General features: G+C 42.2%; 2 long non-coding RNA genes across 2 annotated transcripts; both read right to left on the bottom strand.

Moving 5' to 3' along the window:
* Positions 1–1,273: 1,273 nt before the first annotated feature.
* LOC118975496 (uncharacterized) lies at positions 1,274–5,089 on the bottom strand. The gene is made up of 3 exons (XR_005064078.1): positions 5,019–5,089; positions 3,427–3,578; positions 1,274–1,376 (listed from the first exon to the last, which is right to left on the bottom strand). It is a non-coding gene; the product is annotated as an uncharacterized LOC118975496 (long non-coding RNA).
* Positions 5,090–5,105: 16 nt separating this feature from the next.
* Positions 5,106–11,451, bottom strand: LOC118975495 (uncharacterized). Its single transcript, XR_005064077.1, has 3 exons — positions 11,393–11,451; positions 10,882–10,988; positions 5,106–5,193 (listed from the first exon to the last, which is right to left on the bottom strand). It is a non-coding gene; the product is annotated as an uncharacterized LOC118975495 (long non-coding RNA).
* Between the last annotated feature and the right edge of the window lie 331 nt (positions 11,452–11,782).

Here is an 11,782-nt window from a genome sequence, read left to right as displayed (position 1 = left end):
AACCTCTGCATGAATAACTAAAGCACACAGAGCAGTAACCTTTACAAATGCACCTTTGCAGAGCCGCTGTATACAGAAACTCTGACAACAGGAAAACACCAACATTTAAATGGCCAAAGATTTTAATGGACTTTTCTCCAGTGAACCTATACAGGCAGCCACAAGCATGTGAGACAGTGCTGGGTAATCAGTCACCAGCAAAATGCAAACCTGCACAAAGATGAGATAACATCATACTTTTATTTACCCCTACGTTGCCTACAATTTTTGAAAAGGAAAATATCAAGGCTTGGTGAGGACCTACATGAATTGGAATCCTGTGCATTGACAACACAAAAGTCAAACTACTGCAGCTTCTCTGAAAAACACTGTAAATAACATAAACAACCACAACTACTAAGACTTACGACTCAGAAATTCCACTCCACACTGCACACCCAGAACAACTTGACCCATGGCCTCAAATAACTGTCCATGAATGCTCACAGCAGGACTGGGGCAGAAATGAGTCAAACACGGCAGCTGGTAAGCAAACTCTATCACCTGAAGGTACAAGGGATTATTTATTCAGCCCTGAAAGGGGGGTTCTACAGATTCAGGCTACTTGTATGATACTTGAAGTCACTTCCGCTAAAGGAAATATGCCAGGTACAGAAGGATACCTACCCTGTGGTCCCAAGAGCAGCACACATTGAGAATGGGCATACGGACAGAGACAGTAGACAGACTGGTGTCTGAAAAAGAGTGTGGTACGGGACAGAGGGCTACGAGTGTGTAAGGACAGAGCATCTCCTTTGACAGTGAAGCAAGTCATTTCTTTTCTTTTTTTAAAATTTATCTAATTATATTTTCAAGGACAGTTTTCTGTCTACTACTCCCATCCCATCCCACCCCCCATAGTCCCCCTCTCCCTCCCAGTTCCACCCTTCTCAGTTGTTGTCCATGTAGCCTTTATTTATGTTCCTCTAAACTCCTCCCCTCTTTCCCCTGAAATTCCCTCCCCTGCCTCCTATGGTCACCGTCAGCCTGTTGTCTATTTCAGAGTCTTTGGTTATATTTTGCTTGCTTGTTTGTTTTGTTCTTTAGTGAAGCAAATCTTTTTTAACAGGGAACCAGTCACAGTGGTGGTGGCACAACACCCTGGATACGCTCTATGATACGCTAGGAAATTAGTCCTTGTCAAATATTTATGTGACAGGGGAATTGCCCCTCAAAAACAAGAAATATCGATTATAAATCAATTGTGTGTATTTTGTTTCTCCCTTACCTGTAACTTGTAGGGCAGCCACCGTCTCTGGACAACCTGTAGTCACCTTCCTGGGAATATATTGGCTCATTGCAGTGAGTACCTCCATTGTTGTCTCTCTCACGTGATACTGGCAGATGGATGCAAACATGGTTAGGAGAGTATACTAAAACTAGGAGTAATGTTTCAAAAAAAGAGAAAAGTTCAAGACACTGTTTCTGTTCCTTTCGATGAGCTCACTTCTTTAAAAACATTAGTCTAAGGTGCCATTCATGCTTTTTTTTTTTTTTTTTTTTTNTTTATGGGCCATTTATTTTTTTTTTTTTTTTTTTTTTTTTTTTTTTTTTAGCCAGGGCCTTGAAAATGTCCTTCTTGAAGTGTGGTCTTCGAATGTCGTTCAGTTGCACTACATTTTGCATGGTATTTCAAGTACGTCCTGTACATAAAACCCCTCAGAAGCTGGACGAAGTACATGTAATTTCAATAACCCCTTCCATATTTGTACTCAGAGGTTACATCCACCTTTGAAATCTCTGTCAGATTCTCTACTTCTCTATATTCATTGAACACTCATCAGTTACTTGCCTACAGTACTAAAAACCTTGTTATTCTTCCCTTTGCGCTTACTGCTTGATAGGACCTCCCTCCATCATGAATAATTCCCATTCAACATTGAAGTCTTGTGTTACTGCCATCGTCATTACAACTTTTTGACTTCTCCTCAAACGCCACACGATACTTAGTTCTGATCACATGTTTTGAAATCTAGTTCCCACTTACATTTCAACTCAGATGCCATACTCTCAACTATTTGTAGGTCTCGGGACACAACACATTTTCTTGTCTCCTGCTGCTACATAACCTCTGAAAGAACTTGAAACCCCTCTACATGTTAGTATAATCATTGGGTTACACATGACAATTCTCCAAGAATATTTTAAAACTTATCAGCAGGGGCTTGATTCTTTCTACTGCTGACCAATTCAAGGAGTACCCATAGCCTTTGCCATGATGGCCATATACATTTCTAGTGGGTAACAGCAATAGCTTGGTAGCTCTCATAAACTGGATTAGCTTTGGGTTCTAATTCTTATTCTTAATTGTTATAGACTGGCCTGACACTTACTTTGTTTACTACCTGATCCATCCATTGACATGTGTACTCATTTTGGGTTTCTCAAGTTCTTAGCTATATTATACTTAGCTTCCTTCATGTTGTGAATACTCAAATGATCTCTCCACTTACTTCAAATTAAGGTGCCCTGTGTTACCCCTCAGGACACCTTTGCACCAATTCTAGGGTTTCCTTTGTCTTCCATACATTCTTAGGTAGGTGCACTGCCATGCTTTGTCACTGAAAAGGTCTGACTACTTCCACCTGCCTTCCAAGCCTCAATCTTATTCTAAGATACCATCTAAGCCCACATGGGACACTCTTCAGCTGGCTGATGAAATACTCATTTTCTTTTTGCCAAGATGTAACTACTGATCCCACATATCCCCTTCCTGAAGAAATGATGCCCGGAGGCAGAGAATGCATCTTGTCTGTACTTATTTCATTTCTTAGAATTCCAGCACATCTGAAATAAATGCCTTGTGCACAATCAGTATTATGATCTTAAAGTGGAACTTTCTGATCACCTTTAGCTTAGGGGATCATCAGCAAGTTGTCTGTGAAAGAACAGCAGATAAAATCCTAATGGAAAAGGCCATCATGATGCAATCCAACAAATGGACAATAACTCACATGTCAACTTTCAGGTGCCATTCACCTTTATAGCCTGGCTGATCAAAAGGCATATCCTACTGTGCTCTCCCCTGGGGCCCTCACTCACAGGCCTTCAGAGATTTCATGCAAAAGTTAATCTTCAAATGATCTGGGTAACGAGTCTACCAAACACAGAAAGTGAGCAGGAACACTACAGGTGAAGAGGGCTTCTTCCTCGTATATGAACTTTTACAAGAATATTTTCCCTGCCCGTGGTGTTAACTGTTGTACCCACTGTTTCTCTAAGTGGAATCTGAAGAGTCCTTTCACAGCCAGGACTCCCATATGTAGGAGATCAACGGCCATGCCCATGCAGGTTCCCTTTGGCTTCTTGGTACTGGCAACCATTAATTTTCAGAGAACCCTTCTTAATCCATGAGAAACTGCTGTTTTTGCCTTACATGCCTCTTACCTCGTCTCCCCATGCCTGGACTTCTTCGTCTTGAAGCAAAAGTGGCAGACTTTTTAGGAAGAGGTGTCCACTTCGTGAACGTGGACCTCTTTCATGTGGACCGTGTCCTCTGGAAGAACTTGGGCTCAGATTTAGAGCATAGCCATCATCGTCTGTGTGTCAACAGCAAGGTTTGGTTAACCCTCAAATATGTCTATGCCTTTAAATTGTCTCCTTCTGTGACATAAGAATGACCAACAGACTAATGGCAGAAGTCTGCTCATAGGGCCCAGGGTAATCAACACGAGCAACACCGCACTGCAGTGTGAGAGTAACACATTTGAGGTGAAAAGGGGAGTGGTGATACGTCCACATCAATTAATGAAGAAATCATTTATAAACATATGGGGTCAGTAGCAAAGAGCTTCTCCTGTAACTGAATGATAAAAAAGCTTTGGAATTGGTAACTTCATAGGTATAGACACACACACAAAAATCCCAAAGGAACAGGTATCTCATAAGAGAAATTACCAAAGATTAAAAGAAGATGGAATTCTTACAATTCATGTACAAAAGTAGTTTACCCCAGTACAAATTATGCTCTGCTCAATTAGGATATGGTCTAAGAAAGACACGTTGAGTAATTAAAACTTTTTAAAAAAACTTTCTACTGGAGAAAATGTCTATACTCCAATAAGTGGTAATGTCCTATTCAGAAATAAATGAATAGCTGCTTTTGTGGCAGAATTGAAAAAGGTAGGTATGCCTCAATTTTCCATAGGAGATAAACATAGTAGTGCTATGACCTTCAAGGGGGAAAAATCCTGCAATTCCACCTTACAAAATATGTCTAAAAAATCACACATCTACTTTTCAACTAGAGAAGATAACTCTTTGACTTCGGAGGAGTGGTTGCAGACATAAAGCAGAATTTGTCTGACACATGGATTCTTTCAAAATGAAAGAAGCCTTCCTTTCATACTGAGTGAAAATAAAAGTTCCCTTCCTATACTTCATGCATATCCTTTTTCGGGTATTTCACTTATTTACTTTTAGAAAGGAGAAGGGATGGGACAGGGTGAGAAATATCAATGTGTGCTTGCCTCTTCGGGGCCCCCAACTGGGATCTGGCCTGCAACCCAGGCATGTGCCTGAGACTGGGAATGGAACCTCTGACCATTTGGTTCACAGGCAGGGCAAAAAATCCATGCGGCCCCACCAGCCAGGGCTACTTCCTGGGTATCTTGATCAAAAACCACAGAGAATAAATACACACACGTTGCAGAAGAGAGGTTTCTTAGTCTTTTGCCATGCAGCATTAAACAGGTTCCCAGGATCAACTTACAAGTAATGATAAAGTGGACTGAATTTAGCTCGATGTTGCTGTCATTTCACTGCAAGTTTTGAACATATTGTGCACATTAACTATGTCAGTAGATATTCGAATGCAATGCGCTTGGAAATCATTTTCATCATCCATGTTAATTCCCAATCTCAGGAACCCTAGATTATATTTTCCTTGGAAAGATTATACACAAACGGAGGTATGGCTATCTGGGAAAACTTACAGTTTTGCACTCCTATGGTGGCATCTTTATAGTTTAAAACATTACCCAAGTGTGTTCTTCTGGAGGGATGCTCTCTGGCTTCACCACTTGCTCCTCTTCCACTTTGCGGGCTCCTTGCGCCTCTTCTGTTTCTAGAAGTTAGTGGTAACCACTGTCTACCACGACTTTGAAAAGATGGTCTGTTGGCTTGCTGTACTTTAATAGTTTTCCCATCTAAAGGCTAGAAAGATCACACATATTAATCACATTACCTCAAAATGACACAATCACAGGGACAGCTTTCGGAAATTTAATTATCACACTGACTTAAACCAATGTGAGATATCAAACATTTCTTTCCCAAGAAAATGTCTTCTTCAGATATTGGAGGAAGAAAAAAGGCTGGAGGCTGGAGTCCTTCACCTTGCCATGTGCAAGACACATTCCAATAGCAACTGCTTTCCACCAGTCACCCAACTCAAAAATGTGTATATTTATAATGCGCCACCGAGAGCTCTCCAGTAGTAAAGGGACTAATAAAACTCACATACTTCGAGGAAATACAGGCATTACTTCCTCAAATGCTATCTTACTTTGTTTCTGTACTTCCTCCATTCTTTAAATTTTTCTCAGGGAGCCAGTGGTATTTAAAAACTGTGTCCTTTAGAAAATGAACTACTCAGTTATCTATTCAAAAACGATTCAATGTTTAATGCATAGACTTCAACATTTTTATCATTCATTTTGTTAGATTTAGAAATATTCTCAAGGATGATTGCAGTTCTGTGTTTATTACAGATGCAATTTGCTTCGCATTATTCTTCATTGAAAGATGAAAGCTCTGAAAAGTGTACGGGCACTTTGGTTTATGCATTCCTTCTGATTTAAATATGTCTCCTCCCACACTAGCTGGATACCACATTTGCTTACAGCATCATACCGATGGGCCCTGGTTGCAGGATCCACCCCTGATCAGGGCTCTCACAAGAATCATCTAATGTATGGACAAACACATACAGTAACAAACTGTCCTTCTCTATTTGTCTTTCTTTCCCCCACACTTCCTCTCTCTCTGAAACCTGTAATAAATGAAACAGCAAGGAAGGAAGGAAGTGAATAATAGGTGAGAAAATACCTAAATTATGCCAGTTTCAAGTGGCTTTTCAAGTAGAACACATGCTTCAATGTCTTGATGACTTCAAAGTGGTTGACTCTTAACAGAAGACAAAATTTGGGTCAGAGCAACTGTTCCATATATAGCACTTTGGTTGTTTGCGATTCCTTTTAACAATTTATTAATTTAGTTTCAGAGAGAGAGTGACATGTTGGGGGAGAAACAGTCAAAAAGAAACATGGGTGTGTGCTGGCCTCTCATGAACAACGACTTTGAACCTAGCTGAAAATTCAGGCACATGCCCTGACTCGGAAGAGGGCCAGGGATCCATTTGCTCCTTGGCTGGCCCTTAATCCTCTGCGCCACACCAGCCAGGACTAGTCCTTTGGTATTACTTCTCTAAAGGAAGGTAAAGTCACAAATTCTACCAATACTTCTGCCACACTTGGGACCAACCAATCTACAGAGCCACCAGGGGCCACTAACCACCTGAAGGCCTCTTTTCTTGATCATGTTTCCAGAACTTTCTCACAGAATGCTGCACAATGGCCTTCATCCCAGCACTCAAGATTCACCCAGCATCCCCTGCTTTTCTTGAACTCAAACACTATTTACCCTACCTACATGCTCTAACTAAATTACCTCCCTTTTGCTCCTGCCTAACATGAGTGTGCATGTTAACCCAGGAACTCTGACTCATTCCAAATCCTTTCTCAGTTGACACATCAATGCCTTGCACACAGCCTTTAGATCATCTCTAAAACAGCTGTTGAATGAGGAAGTGTGGAGACAGTGTGCACACAAACTTCATTTCTTATGCTGGTAGCTAGGAAAACAGGTTTCATCACCCACTACTCTTCACAAGACAAACAGATTTCTGGACCCAACACAAAATCAGGACCCAAGCCCAACCTTTACGTCCTACAAAGCGTTACAATACAAAGGTAATGTAAAAGTGTCACTACATACTGCCTGTGTCCTCTGTAGCAGAAAGCAAGCTGCTTTAAATATGGAAGTTTGGTCCAATACTTTCATTATATTGCGGAGCACTGAAACTGCTTTTGCAACAAGCAACTTGTAAAGTGTACATGTGCATACCACCTAAAGTAGAAGAGGAAACAAAATTTGGAGGAAGTTTACAACCTCCCTTGATGAAGTAGAAATTTTCATTGGTATGGGTGTCACTGGGCAGGGTGCTTCTTAACAAAAGCCATCAAGTAAGGCTTACAATAACAGTGTGAAGTACTGGAACTATCTCAGAGAGGAACAGAAACTGCCATCAGAGTGGGATAACCTAAGGGAACACTTACCCAAGGAAGAGTTTAGAATTGAGTGCCTTTCAATGGCAATAATAGGGCAATCATATTTAACAACCCCTGAAGAGTTTACAGGGCCTCAGGGAGGCATACAAAGCCAAGGTCGTAGGGTCAAGAAGGGAAAAAAAGGAGACTGTCGAATTCATTACTACACTAAAGACTGATCAGAATAAACTCTGGACCAGTGCTGTGGCAGAAATCACGAGGGGGCAATTTTACAATAGCACTTTGCTCAGAGGATATGACCTTGTTAAGCACAGAATAGCAATGATAGGGTCAGGAGGCTCAGCTACTTAGGACGCCCGCCATCCCCTGGCTCATGCCAAACCCTTCTCTGAGAACTGGGCACCCTCAAGAAGAGAAAGGGCCTCCATCAATAAAAACGTTTTCGAGCATTTCTCCCCCAAATAATGGGGAGTGGTCTTTCTCTATTTATCTCCGTGGGCTTTTTTATGTTCCAGAAATATTTTATACCTCCCTGGCTGGCGTGGCTCAGTGGATTGAGCGTGGGCCTGCGAAGTAGATGATCACGGTTCTATTCCCAGTTGGGGCACACGGATGGGTTGCAGGGCAATTCCCGGCAGGGGCCAGTTCCCAGCACGGGATGCACAAGATGCAACCATTCATTGATGTTTCTATTCCTTTGTCTTTCCCTTCCCCTCTAAAGATAAATAAATGAAAAATTTTTAATATATTTTATTGATTATACCATTATAGTTGTTCTATTCCCCCCTCAATCCCCTGCACCCACACCCTCCCTCCCCCACTATTCTCCCCCCTTAGTTTATAACCACGTGTCTCAAGTTATTTGGATTCTATATTTCCCCCACTATTCTTGCCCTCCCCCTATCTATTTTCTACCTACCCTCTATGCTATTTTCTGTGCCTTCTTCCCCCTTCTCCCCCTCCCACCCCCCTGTTTCTAACCCTCCATGTGTTCTTCATTTTTATGTTTCCACTCCTGATCTAGCTGTCCTCTTGGTTTGCTTTTGTTTTAGGTGTGGTTGTTAATAACTGTGTGTTTGCTGTCCTTTCACTATTAATATTTTTCATCTTCTTTCTCTTAGATAAGTCCCTGTAGCATTTCATATAATAAGGGCTTGGTGATGATGAACTCCTTGAACTTGACTTTGTCTGTGAAGCACTTTATCTGTCCTTCCACTCTAAATGAAAGTTTTATTGGATAAAGCAATCTTGGCTGTAGGTCTTTGGATTTCATGATTTGGAATACTTCTTTCCAGCTCCTTCTTGCCTGGAAGGTCTCTTTTGAGAAATCCGCTGACAGTCTGATGGGAAGTCATTTGTAGGTGACTGTCCCCTTATCCCTTGATGCTTCTAGGATTCTCTCCTTCATTTTGGTCTTGGCTAATGTAATTATGATGTGCCTAGGTGTGTTCCTTCTTGGGTCCGACTTCTTTGGCACTCTCTGAGCTTCCTGGATTTCCTGGAAGTCTATTTCCTTTGCCAGATTGGGGAAGTTCTCCTTTATTATTTGTTCAAATAAGTTTTCCACTTGTGGCTGTTTCTTTCCCCCTTCTGGTACCCCTATAATCTGGATGTTGGAACGTTTAAAGATGTCCTAGAGGTTCCTAAGGCTCTCCTCATTTTTTTGAATTCTCATTTCTTCATTCCTTTCTGGTGGGATGTTTAGTTCTTCCTTGTGGTCCATTCCATTGATTTGAGTCCCAGTTTCCTTTCCATCACTATTGGTTTCCTGTGCATCTACCTTCATTTCAATTAGTTTAGCCTTCATATGTTCCTCTAATTTGTGACTTTGTTCCTCTAATTTGTGACTATAATCTACCAGTTCTGTGAGCATCCTGATAAATAGTGTCCTGAATTGTGCTTCTGAGAGGCTGGCAATTTCTCGGTCACTTAGAGTTATTGGCTCTGGGACTTTGAGTTCTTCTTGCACCATCTTCCGGGTTGTTCGTGCCTGTTCCATAGCAGGATCAGAGCCCTAAAGTGTTCACTAGAACAGGGCAACTAAGTCGCTGGGTTGTGACATTGTATGTGGGGACAGGGTCAAAGAGGGATGCTGGCATTATGTCCATCGCCTGCCACCACAGCCCTCAACGGTGCCGAAGGGCAACTAAGTCGCTGGGTGGTGACGCTGTATGTGGGGGCGGGGTCAAAGAGGGACTATGGTGTCTGTCCCCTGCCTGCCACCAGGGCCCTCACCGGTGCTGCAGTTGCTGCCATCACCGGGCCCACGCGTTTTGTCCCACTGCACGTGAGTGTGCCACCGCCATCAGACCTCGCCCCCTGTGGCCAGCGTGGTCTGTCTCACTGGGCGCGAATATGCACCTGTGGTCTGCCCTACACCCCAACTGGTTCCCGTCTGCCTGTGCGCCTGGGTCTGAGGCCCTGTCCTGCTCCACCCTGCTCACTGCAGGCTCCGCCCCTCTTACCGCCCCGTTGAATGGTTAGATGTAGTCAGACTTCCGTATAATTCAATTTTCTGTCCTTTGGTTGTGTCTTTGTTTCTCCAAACCTTTGTTGTATTCGAACTTGGTTGTGGGAGAAGGCAGAGTGTTTCCACCTATGCCTCCATCTTGGCGAAAGTCCAAAATCAAATAAATGAAATATTTTAAAAAATATTTTATACCTAGTTTGCAAAAGGACTTATGAACAGCATCCTTCTTTCTTCTCTAATCAACGTAGTGGGCCATTGGTTTTCATTTTCAAGCTCTTGAAGGTGAAATGTCTATTTACGTTTCCAGTCCTAATCTAATGCAAAATACATTTAGTGTGGCAGGTTACCAATCCTAACATTCCTGCCAATCTCCCAAACAAAATAGCCAGTATTTTTGTGACCAGGAGAACAGTAACAGTAAGAGAATCTTGACTTCAGTGGCATTCTTCACCTTTCAAATGTAAAGGAAAGAAAGTATCTAAATATGTTGTTGGAATTAAAACTGGAATGAGCTATAGCCACTCCGAAAGCCAGTACTAGAGACAGCACTGCTGATGTAAAGGAAAGTGGTCTTTGCAAGTGACTGACACCTAGAAGATTGGGGACCCATTTCTCAAAACACATCTCCCTTGAAAAAACAGGCAGCCCATATCACAAAGCCCATCGCACATCGCAATGGAAACGAGATTTTATAAGGAGGGAGTGGGGAACAGAAGAATCAGATCAAGGGAGGGAGCTGCAAAGTTCTCTGTGTGAAGAACAGCACCAAACATTCCCACTAGGACCCTCAAGATCCAGTGTGGGAAATGCTGGTTTTCTGTAATTCTGGCTCCAGGGTTGAAGATCAACGCATCTGCAAGAGCTGGGAAGCCCAAAATTCTGGGCCTCTGAATTGTCAAGGGAGTCTCTGGGGTTCTGATAAAAACATGCTCTTTGTCGGCAAGCTGCCTGCTAGGCAGTCAGCACATAACAGGAGCAGTGTCAGAGAACACGTGCACCGGGTCATAACTTCCTGATTCAGCAATTTTCCTCCCCTATACTCTTAGCTGAAGTACACAAGTCCATCATTATTCATACACTTACTTTCCCATTGCTATGTTTTTCAGCATCCACAGCATCCTCAGGGCTGTCAAAGGTAATAAAAGCAAAGCCTCTGGACTGGTTGGTTTCACGATCCTTTATCAAAAGAACTGTCAGTACAGATGTTAATGTGGAGCATAAGAGTGAACCTTTCCTGTTTTCAACAAAGTCAGTCCCTTGGGATTCTCTCACAAATCAACTTCACGCAACACAAGGGCTACAGGCTGGTGATAACCTTCTGAAAACCATGTAACGATAATAACACCAACACTGTTTTACATCATGTTACTTTTCTAAGGTCATACAGTGAACAGAGTCTGTAGTTAAGCTATACATAGGTACCCCAGGGCATATTCTACCACCACAATACATTTACCACGTCACCATTTTCCCAGTGGAGTTGTTCATATAAGTGCCAAGCTCCCCAAAATAGTATTAATTGAACCAGTGCATGGCATATGCAGAAAGGCTCCATTTAGTGTGAGTGCACAGGCACCTTTTTTCTAAGAGTTACCTTCTGTTAGGGGTCCAAATTTGCCAAAAAATGCTTTAAGAGTCTTTTCATTGGTCTGCACACTGAGGCCTCCTATGAAGAGGTTGCCAGGCTGACCACCTTTCACCACTGGGCTGTGAGGGAGTAATCACATACACAGAGCAAAGAATACATAAGACCAAAGACACAAAAATGATGAAACAGCCCTGTAACTATTCCAGTCAACTTTGTATAGAAGCTTACTTTTTAAAAAAGGTTATTTAAAACTTGAAACCTATACAGCACAAAAAGGGCTGACCTATGAAAAAAACCAGAAGATTCCTAAACACCTGGAAGGCACTTCTGGGTGAGGCTGGATTGGAATATGGCTGTGATTATGAGCTGCAATACATGGGAACTACCTTCAAAAGC

Source organism: Sturnira hondurensis, unplaced genomic scaffold (assembly GCF_014824575.4).
Source record: "Sturnira hondurensis isolate 20B ecotype Veracruz unplaced genomic scaffold, ASM1482457v3 Scaffold0020295, whole genome shotgun sequence".
Classification (NCBI taxonomy): domain Eukaryota; kingdom Metazoa; phylum Chordata; class Mammalia; order Chiroptera; family Phyllostomidae; genus Sturnira; species Sturnira hondurensis.
The sequence above is the reverse complement of the archived record's forward strand: the minus strand, read 5'-3'. Positions and strand labels throughout refer to the sequence as shown.